The sequence below is a fragment of the Rhinopithecus roxellana genome, chromosome 5 (genome assembly GCF_007565055.1).
Source record: "Rhinopithecus roxellana isolate Shanxi Qingling chromosome 5, ASM756505v1, whole genome shotgun sequence".
NCBI classification, from domain to species: domain Eukaryota; kingdom Metazoa; phylum Chordata; class Mammalia; order Primates; family Cercopithecidae; genus Rhinopithecus; species Rhinopithecus roxellana.
The window spans coordinates 89,398,868-89,414,403 of record NC_044553.1 but is presented as its reverse complement, the minus strand read 5'-3'; the positions used below and the strand labels follow the sequence as shown (position 1 = coordinate 89,414,403).

Here is a 15,536-nt window from a genome sequence, read left to right as displayed (position 1 = left end):
ACATTCTTAACCTTCGCAAAATAAACTTCCTAAATTGATGGGGCTCGTCTCAGTTACTGCTTGGTTTGCAGAATGTATTGCTGATATGAAGGAAAACTTGAGTTCTTATATCTAAAGTAGAAAAAAACGGAGAGAGGCTGAATGCTATTCTTTAATTTGTCACTTAAGAGCTACTTAGGAAAAAAAAACAAAACTTTTTATCTGAAAAATGCAAGTCCTGGCCGGGCGCGGTGGCTCACGCCTGTAATCCCAGCACTTTGGGAGGCCAAAGTGGGTGGATCACAAGGTCAGCAGTTCAAGACCAGCCTGACCAACATGGTGAAAGCCCGTCTGTACTAAAAATACAAAAATTAGCCAGGTGTGGTGGTGGGTGCCTGTATTCCCAGCTACTTGGGAGGCTGAGGCAGGAGAATTGCTTGAACCCAGGAGGCAGAGGTTGCAGTGAGCCAAGACTATGCCATTGCATTCCAGCCTGGGCGACAGAGCGAGACTCTATCTCAAAAGAAAAAAAAAAGAATGCAAGACCCTTTAAATTATCAGGCCCAGGGAGGCATTTGAAATGTAACAGCATTCTTGTCTCACTCTCTGTTGAACTAAATAATTACTCTTGAAGCCATTTGTTATATAGTCTCCAGACTGACGCCAAGGAGCCATAGAGTGCCATGCATCCTGTAGTTCAACAGTGTGTCACCAGCCAATGCTATTTCTGTAACCAATGAGAATTCCTAATGAACAAGCTTTGTAATTGTCCCTTCTCCTGATTCATCCTGTTTTCTTCAAAACTTGAGCCTCTATTTTGTTCTCTGGAGCACTCACGGCAACTTGGAAGTGTCCTGAAATGCAGTCCTCGAACTTAAGCCCCTCAAAAGTTACTTTTGCCTCAACTTCTTCCTTTTAGGTTGATACTACCATGAAAAAAAATGTAAGGAAATGGTTTTAAATTGCAGTGTTAAGGGTTTAAGTCATTAAGAAACTATTTACCATTAAAAATTATATATACCCACATATACACTCACATATATTGTTAAAATACGCCATGAAGTCCAAATTATACACAATACTTAAATAAATAACTAAATAATTTTAAAATGAGCTGGGTGCAGTGGTGCACCCCTGTAATCCCAGCTACTTGGGAAGCTGAAGCAAGAGGATCGCTTGAGCCCAGAAGTTCAAGACCAGCCTGAGCAACAAAGCAAGACCCCATCTCAAAAAAAAACCAAAAACGAATTGTATGTCATACTACTTGCAAGTTCTCATGCTCAATCACTGTATCAGGGCTCCGTCAGGAAAATAAAATCAATAGGAGACATATATTAAGGGTTTTTTGTCAAGGAGTTGACATACAGTTGTGGCCGCTCCCTAGGTAAGTCTAAAATCGGTAGAGCGGGCCGTCAGGAAAGGCAGGCTGGAACTCAGGCATGAGCTGAAGCTGCAGTCTAAAGCAGAATTTTGGCTGGACGCAGTTGCTCATGCCTGTAATCCCAGCACTTCGGGAGGCTGAGGCAGAAGGATTACTTCAGCCCAGGAGTTAAAGACTGCAGTGAGTTATGATCACAGCACTCCATCCTGGGCAACAGCGAGACTCCATCTCAAAAAAAAAAAAAAAAAAAAGAAAAGGAAAAGCAACTCAGAGCAGCCTAAGCTATATGAAGTGTGCAAAACTTGTAACGCTTACAGAGACATGACTGAGACCTCAATCATCCCCCAACCCCGCCAACCCACACTAACTGCCCAGTGGATTCACCTTCCCCGCTGCCTAGACAGAGCTGATTTATCAACACAGGGGAATTGTGTGGAGAAAGTAATTCACGTAGAACCAGCTGTGCGGGAGACGAGTATCACTATCCTTGAGCATTCTGCGATCAGAGTTTTTAAAGACAATTCGACAGGTGGGGCTTGGGAAGTGGGAAGTACCGATTGGTCAGGTTGGAGATGGACTCATAGGGGGTCGAAGGGAGTTTTTCTTGCTGTCTTCTGTTCCTGGGTGGGATGGCAGAACTGGTTGAGCCAGATTACTGGTCTGGGTCTGGGTGGTGTCAGCTGATCCATGGAGTGCAGCGTCTGCAAAATATCTCAAGCAGTGATCTTAGGTTTTACAAAAGTGATGTTATCCCCAGGAGCAATTTGAGGAAGTTCAGCGGAGCCCGAGGTTGCTTGACCTGTAAACTGTGATTTCTAATTTTTTTTTTTTGAGACGGAGTTTCGCTCTTGTTGCCCAGGCTGGAGTGCAATGGCACAATCTCAGCTCTCCGCAACCTCTGCCTCCTGGGTTCAAGCGATTCTCCTGCCTCAGCCTCCTGAGTAGCTGGGATTACAGGTGCCTGCCACCAAGCCCAGCTAATTTTGTATTTTTAGTAGAGACGGGGTTTGTCCATGCTAGTCAGGCTGGTCTGAACTCCTGACCTCAGGTGACCCACCCGCCTCGGCCTCCCAAAGTGCTGGGATTACAGGTGTGAGCCACCCTGCCCCACCCTGTAATTTCTAATCTCATAGCTAATTTGTTACTCCTGCAAAGGCAGACTGGTCCCCAGGCAAGAAGGGGGTCTTTATAGGAAAGGGCTGTTATCAGTTTAGTTTATTTGATTTTTTGAGACAGAGTCTTGCTCTGTCACTCAGGCTGGAGTGCAGTGGTACGATCTCAGCTTACTGCAACGTCCACCTCCCAGGTTCAGGCGATTCTCCTACCTCAGCCTCCTGAGCAGCTGGCATTACAGGTGCCTGCCACCATGCCCAGATAATTTTTGTATTCTTAGTAGAGACAGGGTTTCACCATGTTGGCCAGGCTAGTCTTGAACTCCTGACCTCAAGTAATCTGCCTGCCTCATCTTCCCAAAGTGCTGGGATTACAGGCGTGAGCCACTGCACCCGGCCATGTCATCAATTTTGTTTCATAGTCAAACTATGAACTGAATTCCTTCCCGAAGTTAGCTTGGCCTACGTGTAGGAATGAACAAGGACAGCTTAAAGGTTAGAAGCAAGATGGAATCGGTTAGGTCTGATTTTTTTCACTATCATAATTTCCTCAGGTATAATTTCATCAGTTGTAATTTTGCAAAGATTGTTTCAACACCCAGGGGCAACTGTTTAAAGACATTTTATTCTGTCCTGGTGTGGCAGCTCACCCCTATGATCCCAGCACTTTGGGAGGCGAGGTACGTGGATCACTTGAGGCCAGGAGTTCTGAGACCAGCCTGACCAACATGGTAAAACCCCGTCTCTACTAAAAATACAAACATTAGCCGGGCATGGTGGCACACGCCTGTAATCCCAGTTACGCGGAAGGCTGAGGCAGGAGAATCCACTTGAACCACGGAGGCGGAGGTTGCAGTGAGTCAAGATCGCATCACTGCACTCCAGCCTGGGCAACAGAGCGAGGCTCTGTCATAGTGATATATATCGTGTATATATATATATGATAAACATTTTATTCTTTTTTTCCCTGTAGTTGCCAGATTAGCTGATAAATTACCTAAAATGTTAAAGTTGCAGAGTAGGACCCTCACCCATTATCTTCATGTTCCTGGAATTTGTGATACAAAGAACAGTGTATCGCCAATCAATAGCTTATGTTATTTTAATGAACCAATATAGGAACTGCCCCATTTTTTAAAACCCACCTGAATATATGCTGCTAATCAGAGCATATATTCAAGGCAACTTGAATCTATGTCTCCCAGGTTGCAGTGCTCAAATTTGACCTAAATAAACTCTACTTATATTAATTTTTACCTCAATTCCTTTAGTTTGACAGTCTTATATTTGTGGGAGTGGGTCAGTATAAGCATACAAGATGTACAAGCTAATCCTATTTTCCCCTCTTTTTTTTTTTTTTTTGGTTTGTTGTTGTGGCAGGGTCTTGCTCCATAGCTCAGGCTGGAAGGCAGTGGTGCAATGTTGGCTCACTAATCCCCCTCTGATAAAATACATTTACCAGGAACAGCCCTAACCTCACACTCCATTCCAGCCTGGCTCTCTCCCTCTCACACTCCATTCCAGCCTGGCTCTCTAACTTTCTGCCTTATTCCACTGGCTAGTCCTTAAGACCCTGACCTAATACTCTCTTTTTGAAGTCTCTGGCTCCAATCCTAAGCACCATATTCCTTTGCCCAAATCTGGAATCCCAGGGCCTCTTGAAGGTTTCCCAATACATGTAAGGCCCACTCCTAGGCATGCATGCATGCCTCTACTATGTAAGGAGTACTTCTGGAAGCCACCAGCTCTAGAGTTTCTGAAAACGTCAACAAGACTGCCTTTGAAACCAGAGGGTGGGTGGTGGTGAGAACATCCTGTGAAGGGTGCCAGCTGGTTTATACCAGTCAGTGTGCCAAACTGCTCCTCTAAAGATAAGAGGTGGTGCTGTTTTAATTCCTCCAGTTTTAAGATGCACTTTACTATTATTACCCTTTTTAGTTTAGAAAGATAAAAGTTGAGGAAGAGGCAGGGCTAGCACTGAAACCGATAATTATGTTAATCAAAAATCCTACCCACCTCCAGAAAACCTTTTCATAGAGCTGCTGAAAGTGGTAAATTGATTGGTTTAAGCTGTATGTTCTCTTCATGCCACTTTCTTTTTTTCTTTTTCTTTTTTTTCTTCCCGCCACTTTCAAGCTAAAAGAGTGAACTGATAGTAAAATAGCTACACTAAATGGAGTTCAGAGGAGAAAAAAAGGACAGACTATCTGACAAACCAGTGTCTGGGTCTTCTAGTTAAGAATTAGAGGCCAGGTGTGGTGGCTCACTCCTGTAATTCCAGCACTTTAGGAGGCTGAGGCAGGTGGATCACCTGAGGTCAGGAGTCCAAGGCCAGCCTGATCAACATGGTGAAACCCCGTCTGTACTAAAAATACAAAAATTAGCCGGGCGTGGTTGTGGGCGCCTGTAATCATAGCTACTTGGGAGGCTGAGGCAGGAGAATCTCTTGAACCCTGGAGGCAGAGGTTGCAGTGAGCCAAGATTGTGTCATTGCACTCCAGCCTGGGAAACAAGAGACAGACTCTGTCTCAAAAAGAAAAAAAAAAGACAAATAAACAAAACATAAGAATTAGGACCATACTTTTATTTTATTTTATTACTTTTTAGACAGGAATCACTCAGACTGCATTCTTTCTCTCTTACTTTCCTACAGGAAGAGAATGATCATGAATGGCAAATGGCAGGTGCAGTGAAGCAAGAAAAGCTGGCTTCAGGCTCAGAAGAGAATGCTGTGCCTCTTCCTCATGGTTTCCGGTGCCCTGCATGTTCAGAGAAACTTCTCTAGTAATGAATGAACTGTAGAAATGATCCCTGAAAATATGGTCTTGATACTTTATTTTTGTGGCGATTTTTTTTTTTTTTTTTTTTTTGAGATGGAATTTTGCTCTTGTTGCCCAGGCTGGAGTGCAATGGCACGATCTCCACTCACCGTAACCTCCGCCTCCCGGGTTCAAGCAATTCTTCTGCCTCAGCCTCCCAAGTAGCTGGGATTACAGGCGTGTGCCACCCCGCCTGGCTAATTTTGTATTTTTAGTAGAGACAGGATTTCTCCATTTTGGTCAGGCTGGTCTGGAACTCACTACCTCAGGTGATCTGCCCGCCTCAGCCTCCCAAAGTTCTGGGATTACAGGGGTGAGCCACCGCGCCCGGCCAGGACCAAAAGGAGCAGCTTGGGATCCTTATACTGTGAAAACACGTTCACGTCTTTCTTAATTAAGATTTTATGCTGGGCGAGGTGGCTCATGCCTTTAATCCCAACACTTTGAGAGGCCAAGGTGGGCAGATCACTTGAGGTCAGGAGTTCAAAATCAGCCTGGCCAACATGGTGAAACCCCGTCACTCCTAAAAATACAACAATTAGCTGGGCATGGTGGTACATGCTTGTAGTCCAAGCCACTCAGGAGGCTGAGGCACGAGAATCCCTTGAACCCAGGAGGCAGAGGTTGCAGTGAGCCGAGATTGTGCCACTGCACCCCAGCCCAGGCGACAGAGCAAGACTCCGTCTCAGACAAAAAAAAAAGATTTTAAAGTACCTATTTGCCAGTTCATATGTAGTTGATTTGGAGCATGTGCTACAAGATTGGTTCTAAATATACATAAACTAAGAGCTGAGAAAGTTATTGCTAAGCTAAATTCAACCAATTACACTTTCTTTTTTTCTGCTCTCTCCTTGCACCTATATTATTCTTTTTTTTTTTTTTTTTTTGAGACGGAGTCTCGCTCTGTCGCCCAGGCTGGAGTGCAGTGGCCAGATCTCAGCTCACTGCAAGCTCCGCCTCCTGGGTTCACGCCATTCTCCTGCCTCAGCCTCCTGAGTAGCTGGGACTACAGGCGCCCGCCACCTCGCCCGGCTAGTTTTTTGTATTTTTTAGTAGAGACGGGGTTTCACCGTGTTAGCCAGGATGGTCTCGATCTCCTGACCTCGTGATCCGCCCGTCTTGGCCTCCCAAAGTGCTGGGATTACAGGCTTGAGCCACCGCGCCCGGCCTGCACCTATATTATTCTAATTCTATTTGTCAGGCTGCTTACTTTTACAATCTTTTTTAGTGTAGAAAAGGTAGAAAAAAGGTAGAAAAAAATGATATCATGAACACTTTTCTTTAATTAAAAAAAATATTTTTAAATAGAGACGAGGTCTCACTGTGTTGCTCAGGTTGATCTCAAACTCCTGAGCTCAAGCGATCCTCCCTCTTTGGCCTCCCAAAGTGGTGGGATTACAGATATGAGCCATCATAGCAGGCCCAAAGCAGATGTTTCAATAAGCACTATTACTCAAAGCCAGATATGTGATTTTGAACAAGTTATGTTATTTTCCTCTAAACTCCAAATTACTCAAGTGATAATGCCTCCTGTTCAGGGATTTTATGAAGATTAAGTAACAATAAAAATAAGCACAAAATAAACAAAAAAATAGCACAGTGTAGGCATTCAGGAATTATTAGTTGAAGTTCCAACCCTTCCTCTACGTATACCCCTTACTTTGTGAGATTACAGGAAGGATGACAAAAAAGGATATGGTGGGGGTTTTTTTGTTTTTTTTTTTGAGACGGAGTTTCACTCTTGTTGCCCAGGCTGGAGTGCAGTGGTGCAATCTTGGCTCACTGCAACCACCGCCTCCCAGGTTCAAGTGATTCTCCTACCTCAGCCTCCCAAGTAGCTGGGATTACAGGTGTATGCCACCAAGCCCAGCTAATTTTTGTATTTTTAGTAGAGTTGGGGTTTCATCATATTGGTCAGACTGGTCTCGAACTCCTGACCTCAGGTGATCCACCTGCCTCAGCCTCCCAAAGTGCTGGGATTACAGGAATGAGCCACCACGCCTGACCTTTGTTGTTTTTTTGAGATGGAGTCTCCCTTTGTTGCCCAGGCTGGAGTGCAGTGGCACAATCTCAGCTCACTGCAACCTCCGCCTCCCAGGTTCAAGTGATTCTCCTACCTCAGCCTCCTGAGTAGCTGGCATTACAGGTGCCTGCCACCTCGCCCAGCTAATTTTTGTATTTTTAGTAGAGACGGGGTTTCACCGTGTTGGCCAGGCTGGTCTCGTACTCCTGACCTCAAGTGATCCACCCACCTCGGCCTCCCAAAGTGTTGGGATTACAGGCATGAGCTACTGCGCCCAGCCCAAAAAAGTATATGTTTGCTGAGCCCTTTAATTGTTGAAAATGATCCTTGAAAAAAAGAAAAATTAATGACAGGACTAGGAATGTACACCAGCCAGGAAGTAGAATTAAGAAAGTTTAAATGCAATGGATGAAAACTATAGGCAGGCCGGGCGCAGTGGCTCATGCCTGTAATCATAACACTTAGGGTGGCCAAGGCCAATGGATTACTTGAGCTCAGGAGTTTGAGACCAGCCCGGGCAACATAGTGAAACCCCATCTCTGCAGAAAAATACAAAAATTAACAGGGCATGGTGGCTCACGCCTGTACTCCTAGCTACTTGGGGGATGAGGCAGGAGGATTGCTTGAGCCCAGGAGGCAGAGGTTGCAGTGAGCCCACATCGCTCCACTGCACTCCAGCCTGGGTGACAGTCAGATCCTGTCTCAAAACAAAAAAGAACATTATAGGCAAAGAAATACAGATTTCTTTAATACTTAAAAGAGAGTTATTGTGAAGTTGATATGAATTTATGTGAAATAAGACTACCAATGCCAGGCGCAGTGGTTCACACCTGTAATCCCAGCACTTTGGGAGGCTGAGGCGGGAGGATCACCTCCGGTCAGGAGTTTGAGACCAGCCTGACCAACGTGGTGAAACCTCATCTCTACTAAAAATACAAAAATTAGCTGGGTGTGGTGGTGCACCTGTAATGCCAACTACTCAGGAGGCTGAGGCAGAAGAATTGCTTGAAACTGGGTGGTGGAGGTTGCAGAAGATTGCGCCACTACACTCCATCCTGGGTGACAGAGCAAAACTCCATCTCAAAAAAAAAAAAAAGACTACCAGACTAATGTATTTTTAGGAGTTTTTCTTTTTTCGTTTTTTTTTTTGAGATGGCCCGGCTTTTCTTTTTTATCATATGATCTCTAACTGATGTATGTGACACAGTAATACAAAACTATCTGAGCTATAAAAGAAATATGAAAGGCTTCTGTTTTCTTTTGTAGGCCTTCTGGAACTTTGCCTCAGACTCAGATACCAATGAGTCCTAATCATACCAATATCCCTACTCATTGCCTGCTTGTTTTTGGATTTACACATTTGATTTTCTCATCTCATATCCTAGAAAAGTATTTAGTAAGAGTTGGATCTGGCCAGGTGGGGTGGCTAATGCCTGTAATCGTAGCACTTTGGGAGGCTGAGGCGAGTGGGTCACCTAAGGACGGGAGGTGGAAAGCAGCCTGGCCAACATGGTGAAACCCCGTCTCTACTAAAAATACAAAGGTTAGCTGGGTGTGGTGCCGGGCACCTATAATCCCAGCTACTCGGGAGGCTGAGGCAGGAGAATCGCTTGAATCCTGGGGGCGGGGGTTGCCGTGAGCCAAGATTGTGCCACTTCCCTCCAGCCTGGGTGAAAGAGCAAAACAACAAAAGAAAAAAAGAGTTGGATTTAATTTTCTAAGCATTGGGCTAAATTTGTAATGCTAGATAACACGATATCCTAAGATAAGCCAAGCATTATAAAGATGGATCTGATGATTGCCAGGAATGTATTATCTATGCAGTAATGATAACGCATTGAAACAAAGCCATTTTCTCCCATTTTTAAAAACATGTTTTGATGATGAAGGATACAAAATACAGAGTCGGCCGGGCGCGGTGGCTCAAGCCTGTAACCCCAGCACTTTGGGAGGCCGAGACGGGCGGATCACGAGGTCGGGAGATCGAGACCATCCTGGCTAACACGGTGAAACCCCGTCTCTACTAAAAATACAAAAACCTAGCCGGGCGAGGTGGCGGGCGCCTGTAGTCCCAGCTACTCGGGAGGCTGAGGCAGGAGAATGGCGTAAACCCGGGAGGCGGAGCTTGCAGTGAGCTGAGATCTGGCCACTGCACTCCAGTCCGGGCGACAGAGCGAGACTCCGCCTCAAAAAAAAAAAAAAAAATAATACAGTCACAGTGAAAGCCTGCAGCTTGAGTACATTTGTAATCAGATGATTACAGATGATTGCTATGAGGCTAATGAAGTGAAATTTACTCCTAGGTTTGAGTAGATGATAAAAGGAACATTAAGTAGATTATAGTCTCAATCATGAATATATTCACCTAATTAACATTTTCCTACCTTTGAATTTAAATATCAAAATTGATACATGAGAGTTGATTTGTAATACAAAATTTACTACTTTTGATAGTCATTTCTCACCCAAGCTTGCAGCATGTAATAATTTTTTTCCCACAAATCTTTTCCTACATTAAAAAAATACGTTAAAAAACTTGGCCAGGCATGGTGGCTCTCGCCTGTAATCCCAGCACTTTGGGAGGCTGAGGTGGGTGGATCACCTGAGGTCAGGAGTTCCAGACCGGCCTGGCCCACATGGCTAAACCCCATCTCTATTAAAAATACAAAAATTAGCCAGGCGTGGTGCCGCGCACCTGTAGTACTAGCTACTCAGAAGGCTGAGGCAGGAGAATCGCTTGAACCTGGGAGGTGGAGGCTGCAGTGAGCCAAGATTGTGCCACTGCACTCCAGCCTGGGCAACAGGGCGAGACCCCGTCTTAAGAAAAAAAAAAAACTAACTTATTTGGGTTGGGCGTGGTGGCTCGCGCCTGTAATCCCAGCATATTGGGAGGCCCTGGTGGGCAGATCACTTGAGGTCAGGAGTTCAAGACCATCCTCGACAAAATGGTGAAACCCAGACTCAACAAAAAATACAAAAAACTAGCTGAGTGTGGTGGCGCTTGCCTGTAGTCCCAGCTACTGGGGAAGCTGAGGCACGATCGCTGAGCCTGGGAGGCGGAGGCTGCAGTGAGCAGAGATTGCAAGATTACACCACTGCACTCCAGCCTGGGCAAGAGTGAAACTCTGTCTATAAAACAAACAAATAAAAAAACCTTATTTGACTACTTCTTAAAGCAAAATGCGCAGTGGAAAGAAAACTGTTTCTTTCAAAAAACAAAATCATAAATATATACCTAAGTATAAGTGGGATAAATTATATCCTTTGTCCTCAGCCCCTGCGAGAATGCTCAGGGCAGAAGATAAATCTCCCTCTTTCCCCATACAGATGCCTTAACTACCTATTTGATCAGCTAAGATAAGGAAAAGCAAGGATTGGGTCCTTGAGTATTAGATGATAGCCCTGCAGGTAGAAGACTCTGTAACATGAAACTATCATTATGGTTCACATTCCTTATGTGCAAGTAGGCCTCTGGGCATGATTAGGTAATTGGAGGATAAAAAATGAGGAACGGAAACCACTCTGCACAAATAACATAAAGTAATACATTACATGGAATGTGTTTTATTTAGAAATATATTTCTCTTTAACGTGATTCATTCAAGAGATGTTATTCATCACCTATTATGCACCAGGTATATTCTGAGTCCTGGAGAGACAACATTTAACAAAGTCCCTGTCCTCATGTAGTTTATTTTCTCGTGGGCAAAGAGACAATATCTATTATTTTTATTAAAAACAATATAAGGTAATTTCAGCCAATGATAAGTATACTGCCGGGTGGGATATTCAAAATATTTAACACAGGTATGGCCAGCTTGGTATCACATCCTCATGTTCTCTCTTGTGTTTGCTTTCTTCCTTCCTGCCTCACTTCCCTTTCCTGCTAACTCCAACTTCCTTGACATTGAACTTCCCAAAAAAGTGTTAGTATATCAGCTTTAGTTTGTGATTGTGTTCCCATATACTCCCTATCTTACCCCCACATCACCCGCAGTTAGAATATAGGCCAACCTTAGCCTTCTTGTGACTAGTGTTATACTTCCAGTTGTTGGATCTTGGGAAGGTCTAGGAGATGCTGGGATAGCAAGAGCAGGGGATGTCTTGGGAAACACCACACTATCCTCTAATTCTCTTCCATCCCATTTCTCTTTCAGTCCCTTTGATTCTCCTAAATGTAAGTGTCCCAAAGTCCACAAAAAACTTCTGTGTTCCCTCTTTTAGTGGCTTCACCATCCCAGTCAACCACATTAAAAGACTTAACATCACTTTTGACCCTCAACCTAATCCTCTGCTCTTAGTCACACATTCATAGCACTGTGGGGGGAAGAAAAAGCATTTTCATGCACTCTTACGCCCCCTCTGGATAACACCCTATTTCAGATTCATTTGGATTTCACAATAGCTTGAAACCAACTTTGCATGCCTCAATTTTCCACCTCTTCCAGCCTTTTGTATTAAGGCACCAATGTTTAATGCCTTAAAAGATCTGGCGGATCACTTGATGTCCGGAGTTCAAGACCAGCCTGGCCACCATGGTAAAACCCCGCCTCTACTAAAAATACAGAAAAATTAGCCGAGCGTGGTGGTGTGTGCCTGTAGTCCAAGCTACTCAGGAGGCTGAGAGAGGAGAATCACTTGAACCTGGGAGGCGGAGGTTACAGTGAGCCGAGATCGCGCTAGTGCACTCCAGCATGGGTGACAAGAGCAAGACTCTGTCTCAAAAAAATAAAAATAAATAAATAAATAAATAAAAATAAAGATGAACTCCTTAACTCTCCTGCAATGAACTCTTAGTTTAAATAGTGGAGTATTGTAAGAGCGTCTCGCTTCATTCTCCCATTTTATTTTTTCTTTTCTTTTTAGACGGAGTCTCACTCGGTTACCCAGGCTGGAGTGCAGGGGCATGATCTTGGCTCACTGCAACCTCCCACCCCGATTCAAGCGATTCTTTTACCTCAGCCTCCCGAGTAGTAGAGTCAGGGTTTCACTATGTTGGCCAGGCTGGTCTCAAACTTCTGACCTCAAGTGATTTGCCCAACTAAGCCTCCCAAAGTACTGGGATTTCAGGTGTAAGCCGCTCCGCTGCTTCTGGCTTTTCTCCCATATTCTTATTTATTTATTTATTTATTTATTTTTGTGAGATGGAGTCTCACTCTCTCACCAGGCTGGAGTTCAGTAGCGTGATCTCAGCTCACTGCAGCTTCCGCCTCCTGGGTTCAAGCAATTCTCCTGCCTCAGCCTCCTGAGTGGCTGGGACTACAGGCTTGTACCGCCAGGCCCAGCTAATTTTGCTATTTTTAGTAGGGATGCGGTTTTACTATGTTGGCCAGGATGGTCTCGATCTCTTGACCTCGTGATCTGCCTGCCTCGGCCTCCCAAAGTGCTGGGATTACAGGTGTGAGCCATCACACCCGGACCTTTTTTTTTTTTTTTTTTTTTGAGATGGAGTCACATTCTGTCACCCAGGATGGAGTGTAATGGTGCAATCTTGGCTCACTGCAACCTCTGCCTCCTGGGTTCAAGCGATTCTCTTGCCTCAGTCTTCCGAGTAGCTGGGATTACAGGTGTCCGCTACCATGCCACGCTAATTTTTGTACTTTTAGTAGAGATGGGTTTCATCTTGTTGGCCAGGCTGATCTCAAAGTCCTGACCTTGTGATCTGCCCACCTGGGCTTCCCAAAATGCTGGGAACACAGGCATGAGCCACTGCACCCGGCCTTTTCTCTCATTTTCTAAGGTGACCATAAAAAATTTTCTTTTTTTTTTTTTTTTTTGAGACAGGGTCTCGCTGTGTCGCCCAGGCTGGAGTGCAGTGGCGCAACCTGGGCTCACTGCAAACTCCACCTTCGGGGCTCAAGTGATCCTCCCACCTTACCTCTCAAGTAGCTGGGACTACAGGTGTGCAACACCACACCCAGCTAATTTTTGTATTTTTAGTAGAGATGGGGTTTTGCCATGTTACCTAGCCTTGCTTGCCTGCCTGCCTGCCTGCCTTCCCTCTTTCTCTCTTTTCCCTTCCCCTTCCCTTCCCTTTCCCCTCCCCTCTCTTCCCTTTCCTTCCCCTCCCCTCCATCTCTCTCTCTTCTTTTCTTTTTCTTTTTTTGAGATAGGATCTTACTGTTTTGTCCAGGCTGGTCTCAAACTCCTGGGCTCAAGTCATCCACCCACCTGGGCCTCCTCTGTAGCTGGGACTACAGGTGCACACCACCATTCCCAGCTTGGCTTTGAATTTTTAAAAGGCTAATAACCCAGAAGGACCAGGCACAGTGTTTCACACCTGTTAATCCTGACACTTTGAGAGGCCAATATGGGAGGATCACTTGAGCCCAAGGAGTTTGAGACCAGCCTGATAACGTGATGAGACACTATTTTTACAAAAAATTAAAAAATTAGCTAGGCACGGTGGTGCATGCCTGTAGTCCTAGCTACTCAGGAGGCTGAAGCAGGAGGATTGCTTGACCCCAGGAGGTCAAGGCTGCGGTGAGCCATGATGGCGCCACTGCACTCCAGCCTGGGCAACAGAGTGAGACTCTGTCTCAAAGGAAAAAACAAATACAAAAACCCCAGAAGGACAAAGCAAATGAGAGAAGAGATTTTAGTAGATTTATAGAAGACAGGCCGGGTGCAGTGGCTCACACCTGTAATCCTAGCACTTTGGGATACTGAGGCTGGTGGATCGCTGGTACCCAGGAGGTTGAGGTTCCAGTGAACTCTGATCATGCCACTGTACTCCAGCCTGGGCAACAGAGCCAGAACCTGTCTGAAAAAATAAAAATAAAAATAAAAAATGTATGGAAAGCAGAGACATAAAATAGAAGAAAAAAATTATTTTTTTATTTATTTTTATTTTTTTGAGACGGAGTCTCACTCTGTCCCCAGGCTGGAGTGCAGTAGTGCGATCTCAGCTCACTGCAATCTCCGACTCCCTGGTTCAAGCGATTCTCCTGCCTCAGTTTCCCAAGTAGCTGGGACTACAGGCACATGCCACCATGCCCAGCTAATTTTTGTATTTTTATTTTTATTTTATTTTTATTTTTTTATTTATTTTTATTTTTATTTTTTTTTGAGACGGAGTCTCGCTCTGTCTCCCAGGCTGGAGTGCAGTGGCCAGATCTCAGCTCACTGCAAGCTCCGCCCCCCAGGTTTACGCCATTCTCCTGCCTCAGCCTCCCAAGTAGCTGGGACTACAGGCGCCCGCCACCTCGCCCGGCTAGTTTTTTGTATTTTTTAGTAGAGACGGGGTTTCACCGTATTGGCCAGGATGGTCTCGATCTCCTGACCTCATGATCCGCCCGTCTCGGCCTCCCAAAGTGCTGGGATTACAGGCTTGAGCCACCGCGCCTGGCCAATTTTTGTATTTTTAGTAGAGACTGGGTTTCACCATGTTGGCCAGGATGGTCTTGATCTACTGACCTCGTGATCCATCTGCTTCGGCCTCCCAAAGTGCTGGGATTACAGGTGTGAGCCACTGTGCCCAGCCGAAAAAAATTTTTTAAAGGATTACTTCAGGAGGTTTAATTAATGTGACATCCAGAAAGAAGAGAGAAAATACACATTTGTCAAAGAAACAATACAAGAACATGTCCTAGAACAGAAGGACATGAGTCTCCACTGTGTGCCCACTAAGATACATAATGTGAAATATCAGTATCTTAGGCCCACAGAGAAGACAGAAAAAGGCATTCAAAGTAACAGAGAGGATGGGCTATGGTAGAACAAAGTCCTCATCTGCTATGATGGGAAGTCAATATCCAAAGTTACTAAGTCAGGCCGGGCATGGTGGCTCACGCCTGTAATCCCAGCACTTTGGGAGGCCAAGGCATGCAGATCACATGAGGCCAGGAGTTTGAGACCAGCCTGCCCAACATGGTGAAACCCCATCTCTACTAAAAATATGAAAATTAGCCGGATATGGTGGTGCATGTCTGTAATCCCAGCTATTTGGGAGGCTAAGACACAAGAATCACTTGAACCCGGAAGGCAGAGATTGCAGTGAGCTGAGATCACCCCACTGCACTCCATCCTGGGTGACACAGTGAGACTCTGTCTCAAAAAATAGACAAATATAAAATAAAATTACCCAAGTCAAAAATTCCTCTACAGAACATTGTTTAGAAATATGGCTGTTTAGGTAGGTAAAGCTAGAAAGCTTGAGGACAGCTGCCTGGTCAACAGAACTGGAGACAGGTGGAGCAGGGAAATGTGTATAAAACCTGTTA

General features: G+C 45.0%; 1 non-coding gene across 1 annotated transcript; it reads right to left on the bottom strand.

Annotated features, from left to right (window-relative positions):
• Positions 1 to 5,085: 5,085 nt before the first annotated feature.
• On the bottom strand, positions 5,086 to 5,299 carry LOC115898088. Its single transcript, XR_004057840.1, has one exon. It is a non-coding gene; the product is annotated as a small nucleolar RNA U3 (small nucleolar RNA).
• Between the last annotated feature and the right edge of the window lie 10,237 nt (positions 5,300 to 15,536).